Source organism: Oncorhynchus mykiss, chromosome 7 (assembly GCF_013265735.2).
Source record: "Oncorhynchus mykiss isolate Arlee chromosome 7, USDA_OmykA_1.1, whole genome shotgun sequence".
Taxonomy (NCBI): domain Eukaryota; kingdom Metazoa; phylum Chordata; class Actinopteri; order Salmoniformes; family Salmonidae; genus Oncorhynchus; species Oncorhynchus mykiss.
The window spans coordinates 18,537,123-18,550,359 of NC_048571.1; the positions used below are offsets into that span (position 1 = coordinate 18,537,123).

The window sequence follows — 13,237 nt, forward strand, 5'->3', positions numbered from 1 at the left end:
TTTAGATTTCCACTCAGCTTTATTAAACTACCACTAACATGTGTAGGAGCTCCCCTGTCAGACCATACCAATTCATTGCAGGAGGGAGTCGAGATAGATGTGAGTGGTAAAGATGTTACGACCAGGGAGGAAGATGAGAGATGGTGATAGTGTGTGTGTTTGTATGTGTGTGTGTGTGTGTGTGTGTGTGTGTGTGTGTGTGTGTGTGTGTGTGTGTGTGTGTGTGTGTGCGTGTGTGTGTGTGTGTGTGTTATCCATAGCAGCAGTGCCCTCTAAATAATCTGGTAACAGCCCTGGTCAGGCTTATCCCTTTAATGGGCTCACTTAGAGAAAAGAGGCAATCTCCTGAACATTCCAATCATTCCACCATGTTAAAACCACGGCTCCCAGAACGCGTCCGAGAAAGAAATATAGAGAAACCCCAAACAACAGCTTGTGCTAATCATGTTTGTCAGTTTCAACCAATATAATCGCCCACTCCTGATGAAAGAGCTGGCATTTTTACTTCGTACACCATGACTTTGCACTAATGATTCCACAGACATTGTGTAGGTTGATGATATTACTTCCATCTACTAATTCGATTGCAGTCCTTCCAGGAAGAACAGAGAAAAGAATAGAAACACAGCGTCAATGAATAAAATCCTTTACATTGGAGGACGCAAGGAGCGACCTTGTTATAAATGACCTTTTTGACTTGTATAAGAGTCTCTTGAACACTGAGGAGGCTGAAGAACGCTGAGCTCTGCCTGTGTGCCTGAGAGGCATGCATTGTGTTATTACAGTGAGCTGGGCGCTTTCCAGCCAGGCTCTGTGACTGGAGGTCTATTGTGGGCTTAATTAAAGAAAGAGTCTGTACTGTGGGTATTCATGTGCTTTCTGAAGAGGCCTCTCCACCTAACAGCACATCCCAAAGCAGCAGCAGCAGCAGCTCTCCAAAGGTTGCCCAGAGAACTGGGTTTTTGTTTGATTTTCTTTTTACTCTAAGGGAAATGGAGGGTATCATCTTACTCTGGAGATGGGCACTTATTTACTGAAGCTATTCTGGCGTAGTGTTTTTCCCAAAGGTAGAGAAACCTCTCTCCTGCTCAAACCTCCTACATAGTCTTTGTCTTAAAACGTACAATCTTTTTTCTACATTTGTGCAGACTATACATCGTGTTTCATCAAATGTGCTTAGCTGACATATACTGCAGAATCACATTTTGTGATGATACAAGAACTTAGCTTTTTCCGTTAAGATCTCAACTCTTGTCTAAAACTAACCTTAGATGGAAATGGATTTTCTTGTCTTTCTCAAAAGTACAATTTTTAAACGGTGCCTTACTCATCCAGTTCCAACTCTAAAAATAAGTGTCAGAATCACTGCCGCGGTCAGGGTGCTTAACTAGCCCAGCGCCCTGATTCATTCCATTCAACCAAGGTCTTAAACTTCAACTCTTTCTGACTAATACAAGCATATTACATTCTTCTTCCAAACATTTGAAATGCACAGATTCTAGAGGGGAGGTGGCAGATTTGAACTTTTCAAGTGACTATGGGGAATGTTACCCAAGATGAGGTCAGTGAGTGAGTCCCTCAATATCATGTAGAAGTTGAGGAAGAACGAACGCCCTACATGTCTCCAGAAGTAAATGACTGCGGACAGAATCTTTAATCTAACCTTCTTTCATTTGGGGAGAGAAAAAAAGCATTCTACAATGAACTTTTGCTAGTGTGCGTGTATGTATGTGTGTGTGTGTGTTTGAGAGAGAGAGAGAAAAAGAGAGAGAGAGAAAGAGAGAGAGCGAGAAAGAGAGAACGAGATACCAAGAGAGATACCAAGAGAGAGACAAAGAGAGACAGAGAACTTTGGCAAGATTGCAAAGAGCGTGAAAATTATAAGTGGGACAATACCAGGAAGGAGAGAAGATTATAAACCATTATAAATCAACACATTTTCATTTCAGATGCCATAATCCCACAACAGGCATACTGTACTGTACCAACTGACTGCACAGCGTGGGCTGTCCCTGCTCTAGCTACAGTACCTCCCGATTGGCTCATCTAAAGCAGGGCCGCCCACTAAGCTATTTGAACACAGACTTGAGGGGGAGGGGGAAGGGGAGGGGGAGGCGGAGCGGTGAGCTAGATTCCCTCCTCCTGCCTGCGTGTTCTCACTGGGCTGGGGAGAGGAGCGGCTTTAGGGTGCGAGGAAATATGCCACGAGAGGCGATGTGACAGCCAGAGACAGACGTACACTGACACAAAGTTCCCCCAGTCGGACTGGAGTATAGCAGGTCGACTACTGCTGCAGCTGGTCTGTTGTTAACGGAGAATGAAGGGCCTCCTCTGACCTGACGGTTCAGCAGCTCAGTTCAGCTCTCTCATTTCTTCTTCCTCTCTTATTTCACTTTGTTGATGGACAATGGGATTTTAACCATGTGGCAGGTAAGGTGGACTGTGATTGATTGTGTGGAAATGTTGTTGTGTGGTCCCTGAGGGTATGGGGTCTCTGGTTACTTAAAGCAGGGGTCATCAGGAGTTCTCTCCAAAGCTCTCTACATCTAGTGATGATGATATCACAGAGAGCGCTGAGTTTCAATCATCATTAACCGTGATCACAGTTATAGAGCTGATGATAGTATGACCATGAGGTTAAGTAGGCAACATTTCCAGATGGGACTACCACCATATACTTGTGAGAGGTAGTTACTTTAGTGAATATGCTACTGTATCAATATAACCTATTGATCATCAGAATTTTAGTATGAAACACTTTACTTCAGCATCTGTGTTCTTGTATTTATGAGAATAGATTTGCTGTTTTGGGTTATAACATAAGTGGTTGTCATAGTGCTTTGCATATTCAGATGAGGGGACTGTGATGTGTCAAATATTTTTTGACGGCAGGAACACAGTGGGACCCCTAAGGGTGCACGTCGTGATTGTATCAGTGCAGGGAGTGATGCCTCTGTTCATTTCCACAATCGTTTCCATGTGACCTAATTTTTGGACGCTGATGAGCTCCTGTCCTCTTAGCAGACTTTATGCGAGTGGGTGAGAGATATCGGTGGGGTGTTCACAAAGTTAGTGTGGTGTGAGAAACCTGAACTGTTGGGCTTTTAAAAATAAATCACTGAAGAGAATTTGACACACCGACTCCGCGGGCGGCATGGGTGGGGAGGCAATTGGGAGGATGGCATGTGTGCACGTGTGTGTGTGTACCTGCGTGTGTGTGTGTGTGTGTGTCTGTGTGTGTGTATGTGTTTGTTTATGCTATGTTATTTCTGAGTTCCTCCAAATCCTCTCAGCATACTGCCGTCAACGTGGTGTGATACTGATCACGCAGAGTAGGAGGGAAGCAGAGGTCACATCTGCCCATTCAGCAACATGTCCTTTCCAGCCAAGCACACGTTTGACAACGCTCTTCTGAACCCTAAGCACAAACCTATCATGTTCACTTCCCTTCACTTACTGTATTGTGGGTCAAAGGCACAGAGATGCCCCTCTAACCTTCTCTCCCCTGGTTCAAGATCTATTTGTCCATGTTTGGCATGACAATGACCATATGAGTTGACAGACAGCACAAACATATCTTGGATCAGGCTTTGCGTTTATTGTCTTTGATAATGAAGGGAGAGCTGTGATTTCAAGATATGGTTGATACTTTGTCAACCTGTTATAAAGCGGTCCACTGTCAACTTGGTCAGTGGAGACGACTGCTTGAGGACCATAGTCTGATAAGCTCTCGTGGGGCTACTTTGACCTGCCTCAGGACATGACAGACTGTGGGAATGAGTCACTGTGACTTGCTCTGTGTTTGTCACTGGGAATAAATATAGCAACAACAGCATTGTCTGTTTGTCTCTGCTTTCCTGTGTCTTTGATGTACTTCTGGTCATGTTGTGTGTCTTGCTGATATAAGGTAATTAGATGGATGGTGACCAAGCTGTTATCCTTGCGTTAGTTGTGGCATATTTTCAGTTTATTACAGTTGTGCTGTTTGCTAATTGCATTCTGGGTATCTCCCAGCAGGAAATGAACCACAGACAGTTTTTTTTCTTCTCTTATGCGCCTATGCTTATGCGTTCTTTGATTATTTGGTCCAATAGATGCATGAACAATATTTCCATGGTAACTTCTTCTGCAGTGAGCCTTTAACAACGAGAGACTTGTTTGGGATTTTGGCTCTGCCTCTTCGATCAGGGAAGTCGTGTGGACCGGAACACAGTTTTCCAGTTTCCAGCGATCAGTCATAGTCATTCGGCGAGAACAATTGAAATAGGAAAAGTGTGACTTTAGTTTGGTGGTTGCCATTTTGGGGGAAATGATGGAATGTGGAGTGTTGAGAGCCGTCTCTCTCAAGATCCAGAGAAGCAGATGCTCCAATGTATAACGATGTGTCTTTCTGCACGTCTGCATTGTTGCCACCAGAGAGCGTTCTTTCTTGAAACGTTTTACAAAGTTACTTTGACGATCATTTTTGTGTGTAAATAATGATTTTTTTTATTTGTATTTTTTAGTATTATTTTTCATAATTTTTTAGGGGTGGATCAGCTTAATATTGTGGAAAGATTGTTGTTTCCATCAATGTAATTGTCTGCATCATTTCCAATCCCCCATATAATTTTTCGGTAAATATATATATATATATATATATATATATATATATATATATATATATATATATATATATATATATATATATATACACGTACATACCCATGCATATGTAAACATTCATACATATACATACATACATACATACATACATACACATACCTATATAGATATACTTTTTGTGGAATTTTCCTTTATTATTCCCCGCAACCCCTACCAAATAGAAGAATTTGACAGTCCTCCCATTCATATCACAAGAATGGACAAACAATACTATTAAAACAGGCAAGAGAATAGACAGGCTTGTGCATTGTGTATGGTACATTGTGTATGGTACATTGTGTGTGGTACATTGTGTATGGTACATTGTGTATGGTACATTGCGTATGGTACATTGTGTGTGGTACATTGTGTATGGTACATTGTGTATGGTACATTGCGTATGGTACATTGTGTGTGGTATATTGTGTATGGTACATTGTGTATGGTACATTGTGTATGGCACATTGTGTATGGTACATTGTATGTGGTACATTGTGTGTGGTACATTGTGTATGGTACATTGTGTATGGTACATTGTGTATGGTACATTGTGTGTGGTACATTGTGTGTGGTACATTGTGTATGGTACATTGTGTATGGTACATTGTGTGTGGTACATTGTGTGTGGTACATTGTGTATGGTACATTGTGTATGGTACATTGCCCCAAAAACCCTGAAGAAGAAGGCACGACATGCTGAAGCGTTGGTTGCTAACCCATCAAATGTTTGGGAGCATAATTAGTGTGCAACTTTCTTTCTTTCTTTTTATAGTTTATTCTGTCCGTTTCTCAGCACTTCGACAAAACATTTTCGGGGTGTGTGTCAGCTTATGTCTTTTACTACAGAAAACTCAATAAAAGGTGTAGTATTTGAAGTGTGAAACATAAACAGATATCACTTACACATAGGCTGCTTAAACACCTCCCATAGTGGCTTCATAGAGCTTCTAACTTGATCCATGTGTAGGGTGTTATGTATGCTGTTATGACCTTATATGACTGTTTACCCGGTCAGGTCAAGCATGCCAAAAATAACCTGGGGTCAGCCTCTTGGGGTGTAACTGATGGAGCAATCAATGACCTGTGGTCTAACTGACATGTCAGGACGAAGGCCCCCAATCCCATGACTGTGTCTGCAGTCTATAGCGACATCTTCTGCTGGTAGAAAAGGATATCAGTATGACTTGATGATGCGTGTCAGAGAGAAGATAACCATACACAGGTGTTCACACACACACACACACACACACACACACACACACACACACACACACACACACACACACACACACACACACACACACACACACACGTGTGTGCACACACACAAACGAGTGCACCCACACACACACCTTTATTACATTCCCACCTCTGACCTCTATGTCTGTTAAACTCAGTACCATAAGCTTCCTAGCTCCATATAACATTCCACAGACGCCAGGTAAAGTTTTCCCACTCTCCCCGCCCGGCACTGGGTCTTTGACTCTGCCAGAATTGGCTGATGAGTGGAGTGGCATATGTCACCCCTGACCCCTCTCTCTTCCCCTGTCACTGACTGACACTTAGCCATGTCTGTGGAAACTAAAGCTGGGTCTCGAACAGTATCACAGAATCACATCAACAGTCTCAGCTATTCTGAAAGGGAGACAATCACACACATTTAATACACTGTCATGTAAACATGCACACATACTTGCATAGTCGCTTCATAAGACATCTCTCTCTCTTGTCATCTGTCTTGTGATGTAAGGGAGTGGAGCGATGGAGCGGGGAACGGTCCTATACAGTATGATACATTATAGATGAAGGATTTGTGTACTGTTTACATCACACAGGTCATATAAGATGCCTCCACCGTAAACTGGACAGACTCCCACTTTCTACACAAACTCATAACCTGACATATATGACTCGTTTCAGGAAATTAGGTGTATGTCGTGGGTCACTACTTCACGGGAGAGCCATTTTTAATGCAGACTTGCTATGCAAGCATGCACTCACACGTAAGCATGCAGGCACTCAGGCAACGCACACACACATATGCTTGCTTGCTCGCACACAAACGCATACAGTACACACATGCGTCATTGAAACTTTTCCATCTGGCCCTGTCAGCTTTATAAACACTATTATATAAACACATTCTTCCCCAATCTGTCCCCAACACAAATGTAATTTTTAATAACATTTGTTATTATTATTCCATATCTGGGTCAGTGAGGAGGGGGGAGCCAGATGCGGATCATAGCCAGAGAGACCCCCCTGAGTCAGATGTGCCAGTTTAGGGTTCCAGGTCCCCCCCCCCTAATCTCCCGGCTCGCACCCCAGCCTCAAACACAGCGTCCAATCCCATTAGCCGTGACTGACCCGATCTTCAACATGAAAGTCTCTGATTGGTCACAGACACAGTGGCAGGAGCGGATTATGGATAAACAGGCAGGGTGTCTGGGGCCGAAACAAAGACAGGCAGGCCGAGAGTGAGGGGGGCGAGTGGCTAAATGCTAACGCTAATGAGTCCGACGTGCGGTCTGGGGTGGTCATTAGAGGTGATTAGGAGGGCACTGCATGCGACGGTCATGGGGAGAAGGGGACAGAGAGAGAGACACAGGGTAACAATACACTCTATAACTGGTGTCAGAACAGTGGACTGGGGCTGTGGCACTGTAGCTGTGACAAATCTATTTTTATGCCAAGACCAGAGGGTCCAATTGCCATTTATTAGTGGATATTTTCACACTCTCAACAATGACTTTGGAAATATGCCTACAGTATATATTGACAACAAAAGCAGACATCAAGGGCATGAAAACCATGTTATATAAGGGTGGTGTCAATTTCATACTCAATAAAAATGTATAACTTCAAGTAAATTGTATGAGGGGGTCAGCTCCCGAAAGAAACGCTAGGGTCAGTGGTTCATCTCAGATGCTCCAACAAAAGAGATTGTTATTACTCTCAACAGCCAATCCTCTAATCTGCCTTTAGGTTATTAAACGTGTTTGGAGAGAAGCAAATAAATTGTCAAAAGTCCTAGGTAGCTAGAACAATTCTTTGTTATTTATGGCCCTGGTTAGGAAACTATAGATTATGTCCTGCTATATGAAATACGGACATGTGAGCGTTGATTCTTATTAGACTCTGTATAGGGATTATAAAACACATAATTATTCATTTTTATTTTTTTGTTCCTCTTTTTCAAATCCAAAATAATACTACCATTTTTTTTACCATTAACAATTGCAAAATAAAACTGATATTTGAAGTATGTATCTCACATCTAATCCCCAGAAATTAGGCAAGATGTAGAATACGTTTGTATTTACGCTACCTATAAATGGTTCATACCTTTGCCCTAAAAGTATGAACCATCTCCTCTCGTGCATCTCCTCTCGTGCATCTCCTCTCGTTTTTCGCCCGTCTCAGTTCATTTGGAAATGAAAGTGCATATGCATACACACACTGATTATGTTAGGTAGGTCAATGCCTTTGACCTAGTTTGAGCGTTGCGCTCCGTGGGATGCCACAGTCGCTCACGTCAAGCCACCGGATGGACAATATTCCCCTCCATTTTGTTACAGCAGCCTTCTGCTGGTATTTTTTTTTTTTTTTTTACATTTTATTTTACGTTTCAGCTGTTTTGGGATAACAAGCGTGGGATTATAAAATGGTATCCACTGTATGGGATCTCCCTTTTTTGATAGTCCTATTGTACTGAACTGAAAGGGAATCTTGACCACATATTATTGAATACGTTTTTTGTGTGTTTGGCTACTCTAGCTACAAACATTCAGTAGGAGACGTAAGCTTACTATGATAGCATAAGGGCTATTTTTACATCCAATTTCAATATACAGTAGCTTGAAGGTGTTAACTAATCTCCAATTGATTACTTTTCCTTTTTGTCTCAGAGCATCTGACCTTTGCACCCTTATACATCATATTGTCTTGCCCTTTCATCTTTTCATCCACTCCTCATGAAGTGACTGTTTTTAAAAACTGGAGAGAAAAAGGATCTGTTTAAAATTTATGAGATCAAAGATAGTGAAAAAGCCACAACCTCTAGCAACTGAGTTGATTTAAAGATACAACCACTACCTTCACAAACAGACAAGATATCCAGCGAGACACAGGGGGATATGCATAGTGCTCTAAATCAGGGGTTCTTATACTTTTTTCAGCCTGGGACCCAAATGAGAAATTCTATGTTTTTCTGGGACCCAAGCTCATGAAAAGTGCCTTATCCGAGCAAAACATTTTAGTGTCCCCCCTCTTGAAGGCAGAGATAATTTTTGTTGTTGTTTTAAAGTTAATTTCCTGCAATACTACAAATTGTGCCATGGGCATGGATAAAATGTTGCTGTTTCAAAGCAATTTTTCAGCAAATATACACAGTATGCCATGGGGCAGAAAGAATATGTTGAAATTTCATAACACATTTTGCCGTGGGGAAGAGATATATGTACGTGTATATACATATTTTTTTGCAGTTTTACAGCTAATTGTATGCAATTCTACACATTATGCCATGTTAATATGATATCAGAGTGAGAGTGAACATCAAAATCAAAGGCGGACCCGTGGAATTCAGGGCCCCTGGGACCGTGCCCTGCATCAGTATTTTGCCACAATAACAACAAGTTTAGATAGCTGGCTAGACTAATTTTGTTATGGTGAGTGAATGAGGACCCAAAAGCGAACTAACTTAAACAGAGCTTCTTTAATAACCAAACATAGGTAGGCTCAGATAGACCGGCAGATTCCGACAGGACAGGACAAGGTTACAGCAAACATGACGATAGTCTGGCTCAGGCATGAAACACAACAAACAAGAATCCGACAAGGACAGGAACAGAAACAGAGAGAGATATAGGGACCTAATCAGAGGGAAAAAGGGAACAGGTGGGAAACGGGGTGAATGGGTAGTCAGAGGAGACAAGGAACAGCTGGGGGAAAGCGGGGGAGAAAAGGTAACCTAACAACGACCAGCAGAGGGAGACAGGGTGAAGGGAAAGGACAGAGACAAGACACAACATGACAGTACATGACAGTACCCCCCCACTCACCGAGCGCCTCCTGGCGCACTCGAGGAGGAAACCTGGCGGCAACGGAGGAAATCCTCGATCAGCGCACGGTCCAGCACGTCCCGAGAGGGAACCCAACTCCTCTCCTCAGGACCGTACCCCTCCCAATCTACGAGGTACTGGTGACCACGGCCCCGAGGACGCATGTCCAAAATTCTACGGACCCTGTAGATGGGTGCGCCCTCGACAAGGATGGGGGGGGGGGGGGGTAAGACGAGCGGGGGCGCGAAGGACGGGCTTGATGCAGGAGACATGGAAGACCGGGTGGACGCGACGAAGGTATCGCGGAAGAAGAAGTCGAACTGCGACAGGATTAATGACCCGAGAAATACGGAACGGACCAATGAACCGCGGGGTCAACTTGCGAGAAGCCGTCTTAAGGGGAAGGTTCTGAGTGGAGAGCCAAACTCTCTGACCGCGACAATATCTAGGACTCTTAGTTCTACGCTTATTAGCAGCCCTCACAGTCTGCGTCCTATAACGGCAAAGTGCAGACCTGACCCTCTTCCAGGTGCGCTCGCAACGTTGGACAAAAGCCTGAGCGGAGGGGACGCTGGACTCGGCGAACTGAGATGAGAACAGCGGAGGCTGGTACCCGAGGCTACTCTGAAAAGGAGATAGCCCGGTCGCAGACGAAGGAAGCGAGTTGTGGGCGTATTCTGCCCAGGGGAGCTGTTCTGACCAAGACGCAGGGTTACGAAAAGAAAGACTGCGTAAGATGCGACCAATAGTCTGATTGGCCCGTTCTGCTTGACCGTTAGACTGGGGGTGAAAGCCGGAAGAGAGACTGACGGAAGCCCCAATCAAACGGCAAAACTCCCTCCAAAATTGAGACGTGAATTGCGGACCTCTGTCCGAAACGACGTCTGACGGAAGGCCATGAATTCTGAAAACATTCTCGATGATGATTTGTGCCGTCTCTTTAGCAGAAGGAAGCTTAGCAAGGGGAATGAAATGAGCCGCCTTAGAGAACCTATCGACAACCGTAAGAATAACAGTCTTCCCCGCTGACGAAGGCAGTCCGGTGACAAAATCTAAGGCGATGTGAGACCACGGTCGAGAGGGAATAGGAAGCGGCCTGAGACGGCCGGCAGGAGGAGAGTTACCGGACTTAGTCTGCGCGCAGACCGAACAAGCAGCCACGAAACGACGCGTGTCATGCTCCCGGGTGGGCCACCAAAAACGCTGGCGAATGGAAGCAAGCGTACCCCGAACGCCAGGGTGGCCGGCTAACTTGGCAGAGTGAGCCCACTGAAGAACGGCCAGACGAGTAGGAACGGGAACGAAAAGAAGGTTCCTAGGACAAGCGCGCGGCGACGGAGTGTGAGTGAGCGCTTGTTTTACCTGCCTCTCAATTCCCCAGACAGTCAACCCGACAACACGCCCCTCAGGGAGAATCCCCTCGGGGTCAGTGGAGGCTACTGAAGAACTGAAGAGACGAGACAAAGCATCAGGCTTGGTGTTCTTAGAGCCCGGACGATAAGAAATCACGAACTCGAAACGAGCGAAAAACAGCGCCCAACGCGCCTGACGCGCATTAAGTCGTTTGGCAGAACGAGCGGCATTCAGTGGGCTCCCCAGAGTAACACGGCGGGTTATTGATTCTGGGCTCCGGAGATTCGAAAGCCCTGGAAGTGGCCGGTGGATCGAGGCGGAGATGGTGAACCTGTTCTGTGAGGTTGGAGACTTGGGTGGCCAGGGTCTCAACGGCATGTCGAGCAGCAGACACTTCCTGCTCGTGTCTGCCTAGCATCGCTCCCTGGATCCCGACGGCTGAGTGGAGAGGATCCGAAGTCGCTGGGTCCATTCTTGGTCGGATTCTTCTGTTATGGGGAGTGAATGAGGACCCAAAAGCGAACTAACTTAAACAGAGCTTCTTTAATAACCAAACATAGGTAGGCTCAGATAGACCGGCAGATTCCGACAGGACAGGACAAGGTTACAGCAAACATGACGATAGTCTGGCTCAGGCATGAAACACAACAAACAAGAATCCGACAAGGACAGGAACAGAAACAGAGAGAGATATAGGGACCTAATCAGAGGGAAAAAGGGAACAGGTGGGAAACGGGGTGAATGGGTAGTCAGAGGAGACAAGGAACAGCTGGGGGAAAGCGGGGGAGAAAAGGTAACCTAACAACGACCAGCAGAGGGAGACAGGGTGAAGGGAAAGGACAGAGACAAGACACAACATGACAGTACATGACAAATTTACCAATAAAAAAATTGTTAGCTTACAAGGAGAAAAACTGCTGATGCACAACCAAATTTAGAAATTGCACCATGTATTCTACTATTGTAACTCACAACAGTAAGTTGACCTCCCCTCTCATACTTTAAAAAAGGCTACTCTAAATGTTAGTTGGGACAATATAACTTACTCACAGTTCAGGCAAATTTAGCTGAAAGTGATCAAGTTTCCTTACCGGTAAATCCATTTTTTTTGTCCTTAATTGTTAGGGTTCAACTTGGTATGAAGGTAGTGTAGCCTCGTCTTCATTGGCCATGTTTCAGTCTGGCTAGCTGGCTGTCAGTGTGAGTCACCATTCTTTGTACCTGTCCCCACCTGGCATCAATTGCCAAGCCAGCAACATTTAACTTTCTCAAACAAACCTGCCTGAGGCACCATGTTAGTTACAACCGAAAGGGTTAATGCCTTGACCGCAAATGGAAAACACTGTAATTCAACTTGTGACTCTCTCTCACGATGCATATCAACACACTAACATAACTCCACACATTATTTGATTGATCTTAAAGGTTCAGACTCAGTTCAACTACCAACCCTGGTTAGGCCCTTTGGGAAGGTCATCACAGTCTATTTTTCACAGAGGTCAATAGGAAGAAGAGTCCAAGACTAGTGTCTAAACCCATTACATGTCATAGAACTCCAATGTATACAATGTGTATTCCTCAGATTTGAAATTCACACAGTATTTTAATGACACGTGTTACATTAGTTATTCTTCTGACACCTATCCCTGCTGATTTTTCATTGGACCACAGCTATAAATGAGCAGAAGGGAGAGAGAAGACAATACCCTCTCCCTCACCCCCTCTCTGCCCCTCTTCTCTTCTCTTCTCTCCCTCCTCCCCTCCCGCACCTCCACTGTGAGGTCTGACAGATTGCAGTGTCACTTTTTTTGTATGAAGTGGGATTGTCCACAGAGCTACCCGCTCTAGTGAACCGCTCTCTCTCGCTAACTTTGCTGGAATTGTCGGGACAACTCTGTCCTTTCCTGTTGTGCCTCCGTGGCTCCTGTGAAACTCCTGTGAAAAGCTGGTCGGCAGCTACACTAGACGACTTTGCGTATTCAGTGTGTGCGTGAGGAGGATAAGGGCTAAGCAGGCAGCAGAGTGATGCCTGCTGTGGACCGGTGTTCCACCCCGCTGTGTCTCCATGCTCAGGGATCTGTCCTCTGAGCTCCCTGCTGCCTGTGTTTCTGATTCGGGCTCTTCAGCTTCTGTAGCATCGTCCTCCTCCTCTGCAGAGATGTCTGCGATGCTGAGTA

The 13,237-nt window shown here is 44.7% G+C and overlaps 1 protein-coding gene across 2 annotated transcripts in view; it reads left to right on the forward strand.

Moving 5' to 3' along the window:
- Positions 1 to 13,237, forward strand: part of LOC110527438 (E3 ubiquitin-protein ligase Midline-1) — a 57,909-nt gene that overhangs the window by 13,520 nt on the left and 31,152 nt on the right. The window contains exon 1 of one of the 2 annotated variants that reach the window (XM_021608705.2): positions 2,137 to 2,430. The exons of the other annotated variant lie outside the window; for it this stretch is intronic. The gene's annotated coding sequence lies outside the window, so the exon portion shown is untranslated. Of the gene's footprint in view, positions 1 to 2,136; positions 2,431 to 13,237 lie in introns of those variants that run through there. 2 annotated transcript variants of the gene reach the window in all.